The sequence below is a fragment of the Protopterus annectens genome, chromosome 5.part0 (genome assembly GCF_019279795.1).
Source record: "Protopterus annectens isolate FY-2018-M chromosome 5.part0, PAN1.0, whole genome shotgun sequence".
Taxonomy (NCBI): Eukaryota; Metazoa; Chordata; order Ceratodontiformes; family Protopteridae; genus Protopterus; species Protopterus annectens.
In genome coordinates this window covers 1,976,096,080-1,976,108,860 of record NC_056735.1, presented here as the reverse complement: position 1 = coordinate 1,976,108,860, position 12,781 = coordinate 1,976,096,080, and the positions used below count along the sequence as shown (strand labels likewise).

At 42.7% G+C, this 12,781-nt stretch overlaps 1 protein-coding gene across 2 annotated transcripts in view; it reads left to right on the top strand.

Annotated features, from left to right (window-relative positions):
* Positions 1-12,781, top strand: part of BORA (BORA aurora kinase A activator) — a 1,242,116-nt gene that overhangs the window by 97,538 nt on the left and 1,131,797 nt on the right. Inside the window, exon 2 of one of the 2 annotated variants that reach the window (XM_044071742.1) lies at positions 4,550-4,656. The exons of the other annotated variant lie outside the window; for it this stretch is intronic. The gene's annotated coding sequence lies outside the window, so the exon portion shown is untranslated. The remainder of the gene's footprint in view (positions 1-4,549; positions 4,657-12,781) is intronic. 2 annotated transcript variants of the gene reach the window in all.

The window sequence follows — 12,781 nt, the reverse complement described above, 5'->3', positions numbered from 1 at the left end:
CTCACTTGGTGACTTCAGTCTCAGGGCCTATTTTTAGGCAGGCCATTTTGTCTTCTCTCGCCCAAGGCCACAGTGACCACAGAAGCCTTCCTTTTGGGATGGGGGGCATTTTCAGGGCAGGACGATTCAAGGCATATGGTCCCCCTTGGAGACCAAATTGCTCATAAGCGTTCTGGTGATGAAAGCAATCCTTCTAATGTTACAAGCCTTTCAGGAGTGCCCCTCTCTCTGGGAACCATAGCAATTCAGACGGACAACATGGCAGTGATCTGTTATATCAACAAGTGTGGGAACACTGTCTTATTCTCTGTGTAGTGAGGCCATTAGAGTTTGGGAATGGGCGATGTCTTCCAGACGCTTTCTTCTTGCAACTTGTATACCTGGGAATTCCACCATGCTGGCTGACAAACTCTGTAGGTCCATCTTGAGTCCTCACGAGTAGTCCCTGAATCAGTCAGTGGCAAGGCAAATATTCGACCATTGGGGTCAACCGCGCTGCGACCTTTTTGCTTCTCCAGTCAACTACAGATGCAGCAATTACTATGTAGTTCAGAGACCCTTCTTGCTGAAGTTATTGCCAGCAGGAAACCAGTCTTCCAGGATAAGTATTGTAATTCTGCTGTTGCTGCTGGTTCGAAAGGGGGAAGTGTCAATTTTTCTAGCACAAAGTTCAAGTCCCATGCTGGCAATGGAGGTTTCCTGGGAGGTTTCACATTTTTAATTCCTCTCAGAAACTGTCTGAGCAGAGGATGAGAGAAGACAGGAGGATCCAGGCTGTATTCTGCTGAAATGGCTGATGCATGTATCTTGATGGAAGAATAGGACAGGCCTGTATGGAAGAGCTCTGCCAAGTACTCCAGGATGTTGGCTATGTTCACCAGTGTCACATCTTGCCCCTTTGCAGTACTCCAAATGAGATATCTTTTCCATTTTGCTGCATAATTCTTTCTTGTTGAAGGTCTACGAGCCTCCAGGATTATGTCTTTAACCCTTTGGGATAAATTTGGGTTAATTGCTGTTATGTAATGTTCCAGGCAGTTAGCTGCAGAGTTTTCAGGTTTGGATGCAGGATGTTGTAGTTGTTCTGTGTTAACAGTAATGGGATCAGGCGTAGTGTCCATATTTGTTCCCGAGACATGCTCCTCAGCAATGGATACCAATGTTGTCTTGGCCAGTCTGGAGCTATCAGAATGTTCCTCTTTGATCTTCAGAAGCACCTTGTGCATCAAAGGAAGTGGTGGGAATGCGTATGCTGTCAGGTTTTTCCAACTGAAAGATAGGGAGTCCACCTTCCAAGCAAGTGGGTGGTACGTCCTTGTGCAGAATTTCTTTAGCTGGTGATTGAGTGGGGATGCAAACAAGTCTATTTGTGGTAATCCCCATTCTGTTGTGATGGCTTTGAAGATGTCCGGATGCAGCATCCATTCGTGGGCATCTGTGGTAGTTCTGCTTAATATGTCTGCTAGAATGTTTTCCTTCCCCGGTACAAAAATTGCTTGTAACTGAATGTTGTAGCTCAGAGCCACATCCCATAGGTCCAGTGCCAGCCGGCATAGAGGATATGAATGTGTGCCTCCCTGTTTGTTGATGTACCACATAACTGTGGTGTTGTCTGTCCTTATCAACTGACCTTCTTTGAGAAAAGGTCTGAATGACTGGATTGCCAATTTTACTGCCAGCATTTCCTTTAGATTTATGTGCAGGTGCAGCTGGTCTTGAGTCCATAGGCCTTGAATGCACTTGGCCAGCATGTGTGCCCCCCAACCGAGGTCTGAGGCATCTGTCGTGATGGTTTGGCTTGGTTGACTGTTGCAGAAGGGCAATCCTGTGTTTGATTGACAGGCCTGAGCCCATCATAGGAACTCTTGCTTCAGGCATGGGATAATTGGAATTTTGGTTTCTAGGCTGTGCTTGTGTTGGGACCACAAATTCTTTAGGTACCACTGTAGCTTTCTCATATGCAGTCTGGCATGAGGGACCAGTATTATGCAGGATGCCATGAAGCCTAGGGCTTGTAGCACTTTTCTTGCAGTTAGATGGTTCTGCTTTGTTAATGCCAAGAAGTAGAGAGGTAGTTGCTCTTTCTTTTCTGCAGTTAGGAATGCCATTTGAAAGGACTGCCGATGCATTCCTATCGGACATCTACATTTATGGTAGGTACAAAACTGTACTTTTTCCCAGTTGATGGAGGGGTAGTTGAAGTCACCTAGTATGAGTGTTGGATTGGACCCTAATAGTTTCCAGGGTGCTTAAGAATGCGGCATGAAGAGTCTTGGGACATGGTTGGGAAACCTATAGCAGGCTACAACCTGAATCGCAGTCTTACCCAGTATTAGTTGTACCCAAAGTATCTCACATGCCCTTACTTGTAAGTAGAGGGACGTAGAATGATTTCCTTACTTTCTTAGATACATGTTGGTCAAAAGACAGGTATCTATGTGTGTCCTTAAATTCCTGACTATTGGGACTAATCTTAGGGTTGTTTTGTTAATGAGGAAAGACTACTCCTAATTTGCAATAGTCTGCAAGCTTTGTAAGCCAGAGGCCCTTGATGTGGGCCTTGACTTCTGAGAAGCAGATGCCTTTGCTAGTGACCAGCCTTTTTGTGGAAGTGATCTCCCCAATCCTAAATATGTGGGCTCTATTTGTGAGCCAGTTGGCTGTCTAGCATATTACATAGAAGTTTATGCCTAATTCCATGAGTTTGTTTACATTGCCCAAGTGGGATATTGTGTTAAATGCCTTGGCCAGGTGAAGGTAAGCAGTATGCACCATTTGCTCTCAAACATTGCCTTGATGACCTTTTCAAGGAAGTCAACCAGGTTTAGTATGCAAGACCTGCGTTTGTTAAACCAGTCTGGGTTGGATCCAGTACATGAAGGTTTCCTATATCATTCTAAATTATTTCCATGATGGCTCTTTCCATGGCTTTGCATACGAGGCTAATCAGACTACCTGATCTGTTGTTCCTGGGATCTGTTGATGGCCCACCCTTGTACAGAGGAATGACCATTGCAGTCCTCCATTCACATGGCGAAAAGCCTGTTCAGAGGCTATAGTTGAATAGTGATTCCAGTGGTCCTGATAGATCATGTTTTAGGCTATTTAGGAGGCATCCTGGGATATTATCAGGGTGCATTGAAGCTGTGTTTTTGGACTTTGAGGGCTTAACTAGGACCTACTCCCTATTGATAATTGGAGGGATTGTGTGTGAAGGTATTTCTTGGGGCGGGGGGGTTGTTGAGTGAGTTGGGGTTAGAATTAGAGCTGAATTTGTCTGCCAGTAGGTTTGCTATACCTCTCTGTTCCATGAAAGTGGCTGCATTTACAACCAGTTCTGCACATTGTGTTGTGTGCTGCCTTCAAGGTTTCTGATATAAGTGAAGACCTTGTGGTTGTCCTTTGCCTGGGAAGCTATCTTTTACCTCAAAATTGGCTTTCTTGGGCTTGATTAGGCCTCTTAGTTGTCTGTTTAGTTTGATGAGTGTTTTTTGGTGTTACTCTTCCCAAGTTTAGCTTTGACGTTTTCCCTTTTGTTGTACAACCTGTTTAGTTATGGAGGCTACCAGGGTGGTTTGTTTGTAGTTTGTTCTGGTAGGTATAGCCGTCTTAATGCAACAACTGACATGGATGTATTTTTTTTTGTGAAGAATTCTGCATAGGCTGTGGTGTTATCTGGGTTTGTGGGGACTTGGAGCTATTCCTAATATTTAAAGTGAATGTTAGCAGACAAAGGGGCAGCTTTTGTACTAGAGCATCATGGGAGTTGATCTGTTATGGTAGGAAAATAGCAAAGTGAGATCAAATCATTTGTTTGCCTTTTTGCTGATTCCCAGTTCACCTGAACCCAGGAAAGTTTTCTATTTTAGATGTCTACATTTTACAGCTTAATTGCAGCTACCCGTTTCCTAAATAGTAGCTAAGCTACTAGTTATGTGCTTGTTGGCATTAATAATGTTTTTGTTATAAGTGACTCCGACAGTATAGCATTTCTATTGACACAGTTGCAGCTATTAGCAGCAGTTAAGTTACCAAAGGAATGGAGATCTTATTTCCCAGACATGGGGTGGTTTTAGTAAAGCCCGTGAATTAAAGCTTCTTGTATCTTAAAGAAACCCAAGTAATTTAGTGAAACAAGTAGATGATTAATGTAAGTTGACTTGACTGAAGTAATATTGCTGTAACTTAGTAAGGATTATCTTTGACACAATAAGAATTAGAGTATTTGCTCATACTAAAAGTTAAGTTTTATCTGACCTTAAACTGCATTAATTTGGGGGAGGGATTTGTGAGCTGATTCGTTTATAACTGATGCAAGTAGGGCAATATTCTCAAGAAGGGTGTGATATCAGGAGTGCTTTCTAGCATCTCCCCCGTACACTGCTTTCAAACTTGCAGTTCAACATTCCTTCTGTCTGTGTAAAAAGACGTCTTGCCTCCATCTTGGAAGCAACTTGCAACTTATTGTAAATAGTTTATTGTTTAGCAGATTACGTACAAAAGTTTTGTTTATTTAGATGCAAACCAATTTTTTTTTTTTTTTAACTAGGAAAGTCCGACTGAGCAAAAGCCTGTTTTGATCAGAGGTCTGGGTAGAAAAGCTACACAGATGATGGACAAGTACAATTAATTCAATGCTAGTGATTACATTTACAGGTAAGGCTTTCAAGCAATACTATATATAATAGAATAATAATAGAACTGATTATAACAAGCAAGCAGCGCAAGATATATATTTGTAGACCAGGAAATATCCCATCCATATGCAGGCAGTTCCTTAGAGTTAGATCGGTAATATTGGGTACTAAAGGTATAGGTCAAGGGGACAGTGTGCTTTGTAGGAAATTGGATGTAACTTTTTTCAATACTTTCTGTGTGGTGCAGTAGGCTGTGAGACATTCTATAGGAGATCAGTCAGACTTATGGTAGGATATACAAAAGGGTGCGATAGGAAGAAAATTTAATAGTGTTATTAGGTGTTAAAGGGGAAGGAGATAGCTTGACACGATTATATGAAGGATATAAGATTTAAGAGAGAAGGCTTGGGGAGGTAGTTGAGGCTGAGTGAGGAGAGAGAGAGAGAGGTGAGGTAATGAAGAGGGGGAAAATGAGAAGAATCGAAAGTAAGTGTTCAGAAAGGGATTATTGGGAAGTGGGGAGGGGGTCTATGACTCGGTGTGAAAAAGCATGAGTTTATATCTTCTGTGGTAATACATATGATGCGTTCTACATATAGGTAGTATGTATAGCTTGGACAGAGTGAAAGTAATCTAGTGAAGGTATCCTGGGGTTGAATATAATTGCTTGCACTGAAGGTTATGTTTTATTGTACAAGCTTTTTGTCAGTCATGCAGGTGTATAATGATTACCTGGTTTGTATTTGATGTAGTGTTTTGAATAATTGGCTAATACTGGAATATGGAGGTGGGTACCCAGAATACTATAATCTTTTTAGGAAAGGTTTTGAACTTTGAAAATGATAAATGCACTCCTGTAGGCCACCCATAACTAGATGATCTGATGATGTCTTTTCCATCAGTTTTTTAACTGATGGGTCTGATGCTTTTTTAGACTTCAGGATCTGTAGCACAGGCTCTTCCCTTTACCCATAATCCTCTCCTGTTGCCACATTACCCCAGATCTTGTTTGATGCTCGTTGAGTTGGACTTGATTCTCTGGCTCAGGCTCACCTCAAGCGAAGTTTTTTTTCCTAGGTGATACTTTTTTGCTACTACTTCATTGTGGTTATTAGTTACTTCATTGTGGTTATTAGTGTTGCTGTCTTTGAGACTCTTAACCTTTTCTCCTTTTTCATTTCCTCCCCTTACTAAAACTAAAAAAAAATCTTAGTTTTAACTGTCCTCTTTTCTTGCTCCTTTGGTGTCTGTTCATTTTTCTTTTTTACTAGTTTACTAATAATCTTGTTACCATTGTTGATATTTGTTTGGGCTCAGATAGTATTTTTGGAATTGAACCATTGCTGATAGGCTTTGCAATTTTGTTTTCCTTCTTTAGGTTGGTTTTAAAAAAAAAAAAGTGTGGCTTGTAGTCTCAAACCTCCAAATTCTGACAGGCACCTTAAGTGTGTTTTATTCTTTGAGTGCTGCCCATCTTGAAAAGGACTGTTCAATGGACAACAGGCCATCATCAAATGTTGAAATAAGCTGATCCTTAAGGGTTTGTTAGCTACAAGAGAATCATCTTGTTTGGTCTCCAGTGTGTCCCCATCTGTGAAGAAATCCAGAGGGGATGAGCAATGGGCCCAAAAACGGCAGAGAAGGAAGGAAGTGATCCCCTGACCACTCTCCTTCCTTAACATCTTTGGCACCAATTACCAAATGGTCTAAGTCTTTGTATCCTAGCACTCCTTCACAGCTGGTTTCAGTATGATCCAAGACTGCCCCTCTACTGGAACTAAGGTTTCCTCCAGGGCTACTGGAACTAAGGTTTCCTCCAGGGCAAGTCTCCCGAGCCTGCAGTCTTCTTTTTTTCAAGAGAGGACTTTGCAAAAGTCTTCCATGCCACCTTTTTCTTCCCTAAGATCTATCAGAAGCTTCACAGAAATAGATGTTGATAGAATGATGAAGAAATTCCTCTGGACTACAATTCATCTAGGAGTTCTTCCATCTCTCATTGGACATGTGAGCTTTTGCCCCTTTCCCTTACTGATAGCTGCTCCTACTTGGTCTGATCTCCTCCAGCTTTGGGGATTCTGGATCCAAAATTTTCACCTGGATTGTCTGAGCTGGATCCAAAGATGTAGTCATCTTTGACTCCAACATTGTTTCTGATCCCACTGCCTGTAGTGTCTTTGGAGCTGGGTGGATGTTGGGTGTAAGGATTCAGCTCAGAAGCTGTCGGAGCCTTCACTTCCTGTTGGATCCTCTGTGAATGATAACTGTGCTCCTGCATCGGTCTCCGAGCAGATTCTGGTGGTCCCCTCAGTTGGGCAGATGTGGCAGCTTTCATTCCTAACATGGTGATTGTGGCAGTCGAGAGAATGGTCTCCAGTGCTGGATACCAGACATCTCCATCCCTCTCGCCTCCATCTGCTCCACAGCTGGTAGCCTTAGGTCTTGCTCCTGCACATTCTAGTCTATTGGGGCAGCCAGTTCACGCAAGCCTTGGGACAATTCTAATTCAGGACACCCCTCCATCTTTTAAGTCCCCTTTGGAACATCCTCCTATGGAGGCTCCTTGGAAATGCACGTGTAAGAGGAGGCACACTGACTTCCCTCAGGAATCTTTGACTGAAAACACTGATTATGATGAAGGGTCTCCCAGATCAACATCTGAGACAGAATGAAGGGTCTCCCAGATCAACATCTGAAAACACTGATTATGATGAAGGGTCTCCCAGATCAACATCTGAGACAGAATGAAGGGTCTCCCAGATCAACATCTGAGACAGAAAGGTTGGTCTTATAAGGCCCCTTCTCAGGAGGAATCTGTGATTCTGGACGCTTTTGTTTCTGCCTCAGATACTTCATGGCTGGTTCTTTCAGTGGGTGAGATGGTGGAATTGATCATGCAGTGGGCATGGAAGAAACCAAACGTTACAGAACAGATTCTGAGAAAGCCAGTTAAGTACCTTGTTGCTTCTAAAGACTGCCCTTACTGGAGCAAGAGCCCAGCAATGGATGCCATGGTAGGAGCGGCAGTCCCCAAGATGGAACTTGCTAAAGAGAGAGCTTTATCTATCCATCTCCCTAGCAGAGAGTCAAGGGCTTTGGACAGATTTGGAAAGTGAGTTTACACTTCAGCTACCTACGTGTTAAGGTCACTGAATTATTTGGCACATGTGACACGGTTTCAGAGAGACTTGACAAAAAAAACTCTTGGTGTCTTGATCTCTAGGTCCATGTTTGGGGAAAACAGGAAAACCATGGATTCTCAGTTGGCTACCCTTTAGTCCCTTTTGAATGCATCCATGTGTTTCATTTCCAGTGCTACAGAGGGTGTTTCAAAAACCACAAGTGCAAGCAACACTTTAAGGAGGCTTTCTTGGAAGTGCTTGTGTGTCTTTGCAGAGCCTTTTATGATGTATTTTCCCTTTGATGGCTCAACTTTCTTCAGCCCCCGGTATTAAAGACAAAATCTCTTTAGACGTGAAACTGATGGGAAACCAGTTTCTGCTGTAGAAATACAATTTTCTGCCCCCCACCCCACCCCTGCAACGACATTCTCCACAAACCAGAAAAGAGGTAAAAAGCTGTGCTTCTGGAAGTCCAACGGTTTTCTTAGGATTTTTTCTGGAACTAGATCTCTCTAAGGCAGAGGGGGAATTCTAATGCTGGACGTCACTCTCATGGTAGAAGAGGCTGACAGGATCAAGGCTTCATGGGTCTCTTCTCCAAGATTCGTCCTTGGCGCTTCTGAATGGTTGCCTGACTGCTGCATCCTAGAGGCAGTCCGGGGGTCACTTGTTTCTACACCCAGAATCCTGGATGTCCATAACCAAAGATGTCTGGGTGTGGACAGTTGTTATTAGAGGCTATTACATTCTTTTTTTTTTTTTTTTTTTTTTTTTTTTTTATCCCCCCCCCCCTACCGCAAATGAAACACCTCAATGTTGCACCTTTTCAAAGAAAGGAGCAGCATTAGAGATAAAAAAAAAAAAAACTGCTAGACAAGTGAGACATCCAAGAGGTCCAACCAGACCAGCAAGGGTTCGGAATTCTTCTTAGTGCCAAAATGAAGAGGGACCCAAGGCCAATTTTGGACCTCAGCCACTTGAATCTATACATCAGGAACACAGTTTTGAATGGTCACAATAGTGTCTCTCCTCCCTGTCCTGAGGAAAGATGATTGGATGTACTCAATAGACCTTCTGTATGAGTACTACCAGATCAAGATGGACAGATGCTCTAGGAGGTTTCCTCATTTCTGGCTGGGAACCAGTCAGATTTAATTCGGACCCCTTTCCTTTGGCCTCACTACAGCCCCCCTGGTGTTCATCAGATGCATGGCAGTAGTTGTGTTATATTGCAACTGTTCCTGGTGTTCCCCTATCTAGATGACTAGGTTCCCACTGCTCCTTCCTGGTGTATTCTTGTCTGGGCCAGAAACTATTTGCTCCAGCTTTGCTTGTAACTATGAGATTACAGTAAATTATTTCTGGTACAGACTCTACAATTCATAGGAGCCCACTTGAACACAACCTTTCAGATAGCAAGGTTACCAGAGATTATCCACACTATGCAACCTGGCCCTACAGCTTCTTTCCCATCAGGTGCCACCTGGCAGACTAGTTCTACAACTTTTGGGTTCGATGGCAGCATCTGTTGCCTTGGTCTTCTTGGTGAGGTATTACAGGAGACTTGCAGTGAATGGTAGCAGTTCAGTGGTCTGTCAGATACTGACTCATGAGTTTTCGAGTTTGCTTAACAAACATCTGCAGGGCTAATGTATCTTGATAGATTTAATCTCTAGAAGTATCCTGGGGCCACCCATTTGTCCTTTCCCCTCGAAAAGCCATTTTGAACATGGATGCTTCTCAGCTGGGGTGGGGGGAACATTACATTGGGAAGATGGTCCAAGGTATGTGGTCCTCATCAGAGGCCAATCTTCACATCAGTGTCTTGGAGATATGGACAGTTCTCCCAGTGTTGCAGTCTTTTCAGGATTTTCTAGTGGTGATTGCTATTCAGATAGACAACACGTTGCTAGCCTGGAACATCATCAAACAAGGGGGAACGTGCTCTTACCCATTGGGTTGAGAATTGATGAGTGTGTGGCAGTGGGAGATGTCTTCCATACACTGTTGGAAACTCCTGGTGTTCTGGCTGAAGTGTGATTCTAAACGATCTGGACATATATCACTAATTGCTAAGTATATTTCTTGGCATTTTAACCTTTCAGAGTTCTGCATTGTCTTAATTTTGCCTGACTTAATTATTTTTTTGCCTGACTGAATTATTTTATATATTTCCTGGCATTGTTTTATGTTTCTCATCTGTCCTGAAACTGTTTTTTCCCCTCCATCCCACCCTGTTTTTGTAGTGTTGTTATAGTTGGTGGCTTTGCAGTTGCCCGCCCCTACTCTAAATTTGATCTGGGTCACCCCCCCCCCCCAGTATGGTGTTCACTCTAATTAATACAGAGAGAACATTTGAGAAGGCCAACCCACTTAGGTTCTTAACCTTGAATTTTTCTTCTGCTCCTCCTTCCTCTCAACTTGCACTTTACTATTAAAAAAAAAATTAAAAAAAAATGCACTTTATTTTCCTTTTGCCTCTTCTTAAAAATACTCAATTGTATTTATTCTGCTGCATTTATTACTGCTTGGTAGTAGCTTGATTAAATTGTAACCGTTATTCTAAGCCTTTTGGTTTAAGCACTTTGACTTCAGACCAGTTGTTTTACATTAAGAAGGTTTGTGGTCTGCACTGTTGTGGCAGGACAGGTAACTTGTATCCTTCTAAGCTGGGAATTGTTGATTTGAAGGCTCGGTGTCTGTTATTCTAAAAGTGTATTAGCTCTGGTTTAAGCACTTGGGCTTCAGACCAGTTATAGGTTTGTGGTCTGCACTCTTGTGGGAGGAGAGGCTAGATTCTGCCCTTCCGAGCTGGGAATTTCTGGTTAAAGGATTATTGTGACTGCCTATTTGAATGGTTTCTTTCTGAAATTGGTGTGCCTTGTTTCCTGTAGCATAGATTAGAGTCATGCTAAATCTAGCCTTGTTTGTATAAACTACAACAACTGGAAAGGCTGCAGAAATACCTCACAAAGAGGATTACTGGCCTCAAACAGATGCCCTACGCAGAATGTCTCAAAAAACTCCTTTTTTGGAGAAGGTTCCCCTGCACCTTAGTGGCAGGAGTGTGCAGTTAGAACTTGTCTGATTGCAGACTGCTGGAACAGGTCTCAGTTTTGAGCTTTTTACTGGTTAACTGGGTAATTTTATTTAAATCAGTTTGCTCGTTTTCTATTGTTATATAAAAAATGCACTTTATTCATCTGCTTTTACTGTATTTGTGTTTCTTCTACTTTGTTGCATTTATTCTGTTGTATTTATTACTGCTTGGTAGTAGCCTGATTAAATTGTAACACTTATTCTAAGCCTTTGGTTGAAGCACTTTGGCTTCAGACCAGTTGTTTTACATTAAGAAGGTTTGTGGTTTGCACTGTTGTGGACATCCTTCTAAGTTGGGAGTTGCTGACTGAAGGCTTAGTGTCTGTTCTAAAAGTGTATTAGTTCTGGTTTAAGCACTTGGGCTTTGGGCCAGTTATTTTACATTAAGAAGGTGTGGTCTGCACTCTTGTGGGAGGAGAGGGTAGATTCTGCCCTTCTGAGCTGTGAGTTTCTGGTTAAAGGCTTATTGTGCCTGCTTATTTGAACTGTTTCTTTCTGAAATTGGTACACCTTGTTTGCTGTAGCATAGATTAAATACAGACCTGCTGAATCGAGCTTTGTTTGTATAACTTGAGCACTAATCCAGACCATCTTTTTTTGGAGAAGGTTCCCCTGCACCCTAGTGGCAGGTGTGTGCAGTTAGAACTTGTCAGATTGCTGGAACGGGGCTCAGTTTTTAGGTTTTTGTTGGTTAATTGGTTTAAATCAGTTTGCTCATTTGCTACTGTTATATTTAAAAAAATACACTGTGTCACCGCTTAGCTAGGGTTAAACTATTCCCGATGCCATAAAGTCTGCTCTTCAAATTTTCCCTTGGAACTAGCCAGTTTTTTAGTTTTAGCACTCAAATCTGTTTGAGTTCAGCACTTGTTCAGAACTCGTAAGCACTAAATAACTACAAATTACTACAGCACTCTACTTTCCTCACTTGTCTAGAGGCAAACAGTTTTTAGTACGTAATAAATAAGCACCTATCCAGGCATGTCTAAGGGTCAGTTCCCGGTGTTTTCTCCTGTCTACGTGATGAATCTGGGCATCTTGGGGCAATGCAGCAATTGCCTCATGTACACAGACAAAAACCCTCTCCTCCTACCAACTAACAGTACAACCTGTGAGAGATGCAATTATATAGCCAAACTGGAAGCAAAGCTCTCTTCACCCAAGACTGCACTTAGACAGTCAAGAGGAGAAGGTAAACACTTGCACCACACCACACTCATCACATAGTCCCTTAAAACCTACACCACCAAAACGCACACAAAGCCACACAAAACACACCTACATTTGTGGAGGCTCTCGATAAAAATCTGCTCAAGCAACCGAGACCTCCAAAGTAGAAACGCAAGCAACCTCCACCCCCCCCAACACAACCCAAATGACACATAGCCCACAAACTCAGTGTGCCATTCAGCGACAGCCCATAAGGCATAACAACGTACCCAGCACTCTAGTCATAGGTGACTCCATAGTCAGGCACACTGATGTTCCACTCACCAGGCTAAACAAGGAGAAAGTTACTTACTGTCAACTGCTTGTCAGGTGCCAGGATCTGCCACATAACACATGCACTCGGGTCACTCCACAGTAAGTACAACTATGACTCTTGTCATTGTCTATGTTGGTGCGAATGACCTGAGATGTACCTTCCTGGATTACATGAAAAGAGACATGGAAGAGCTGTCTGATCTTGTAGCCCAGGCAGGTATGACCCTAGCCTTGAGTAGCATCCTGCCATCACCCAGAATGATACCACAGTACAAGGACAAAATGATTGACTTCAATTGGCTAAGCCTCTGGAGTCATTCAAAGGGGATCCAATATCTGTTTGCCTGGAATGACATGATCAACAGAACACGATACTTTGCCAGAGATGGCCTGCACCTGTCGCCCTTGGGATTCTGGATATTGACTAAGGCTGTTGCCACC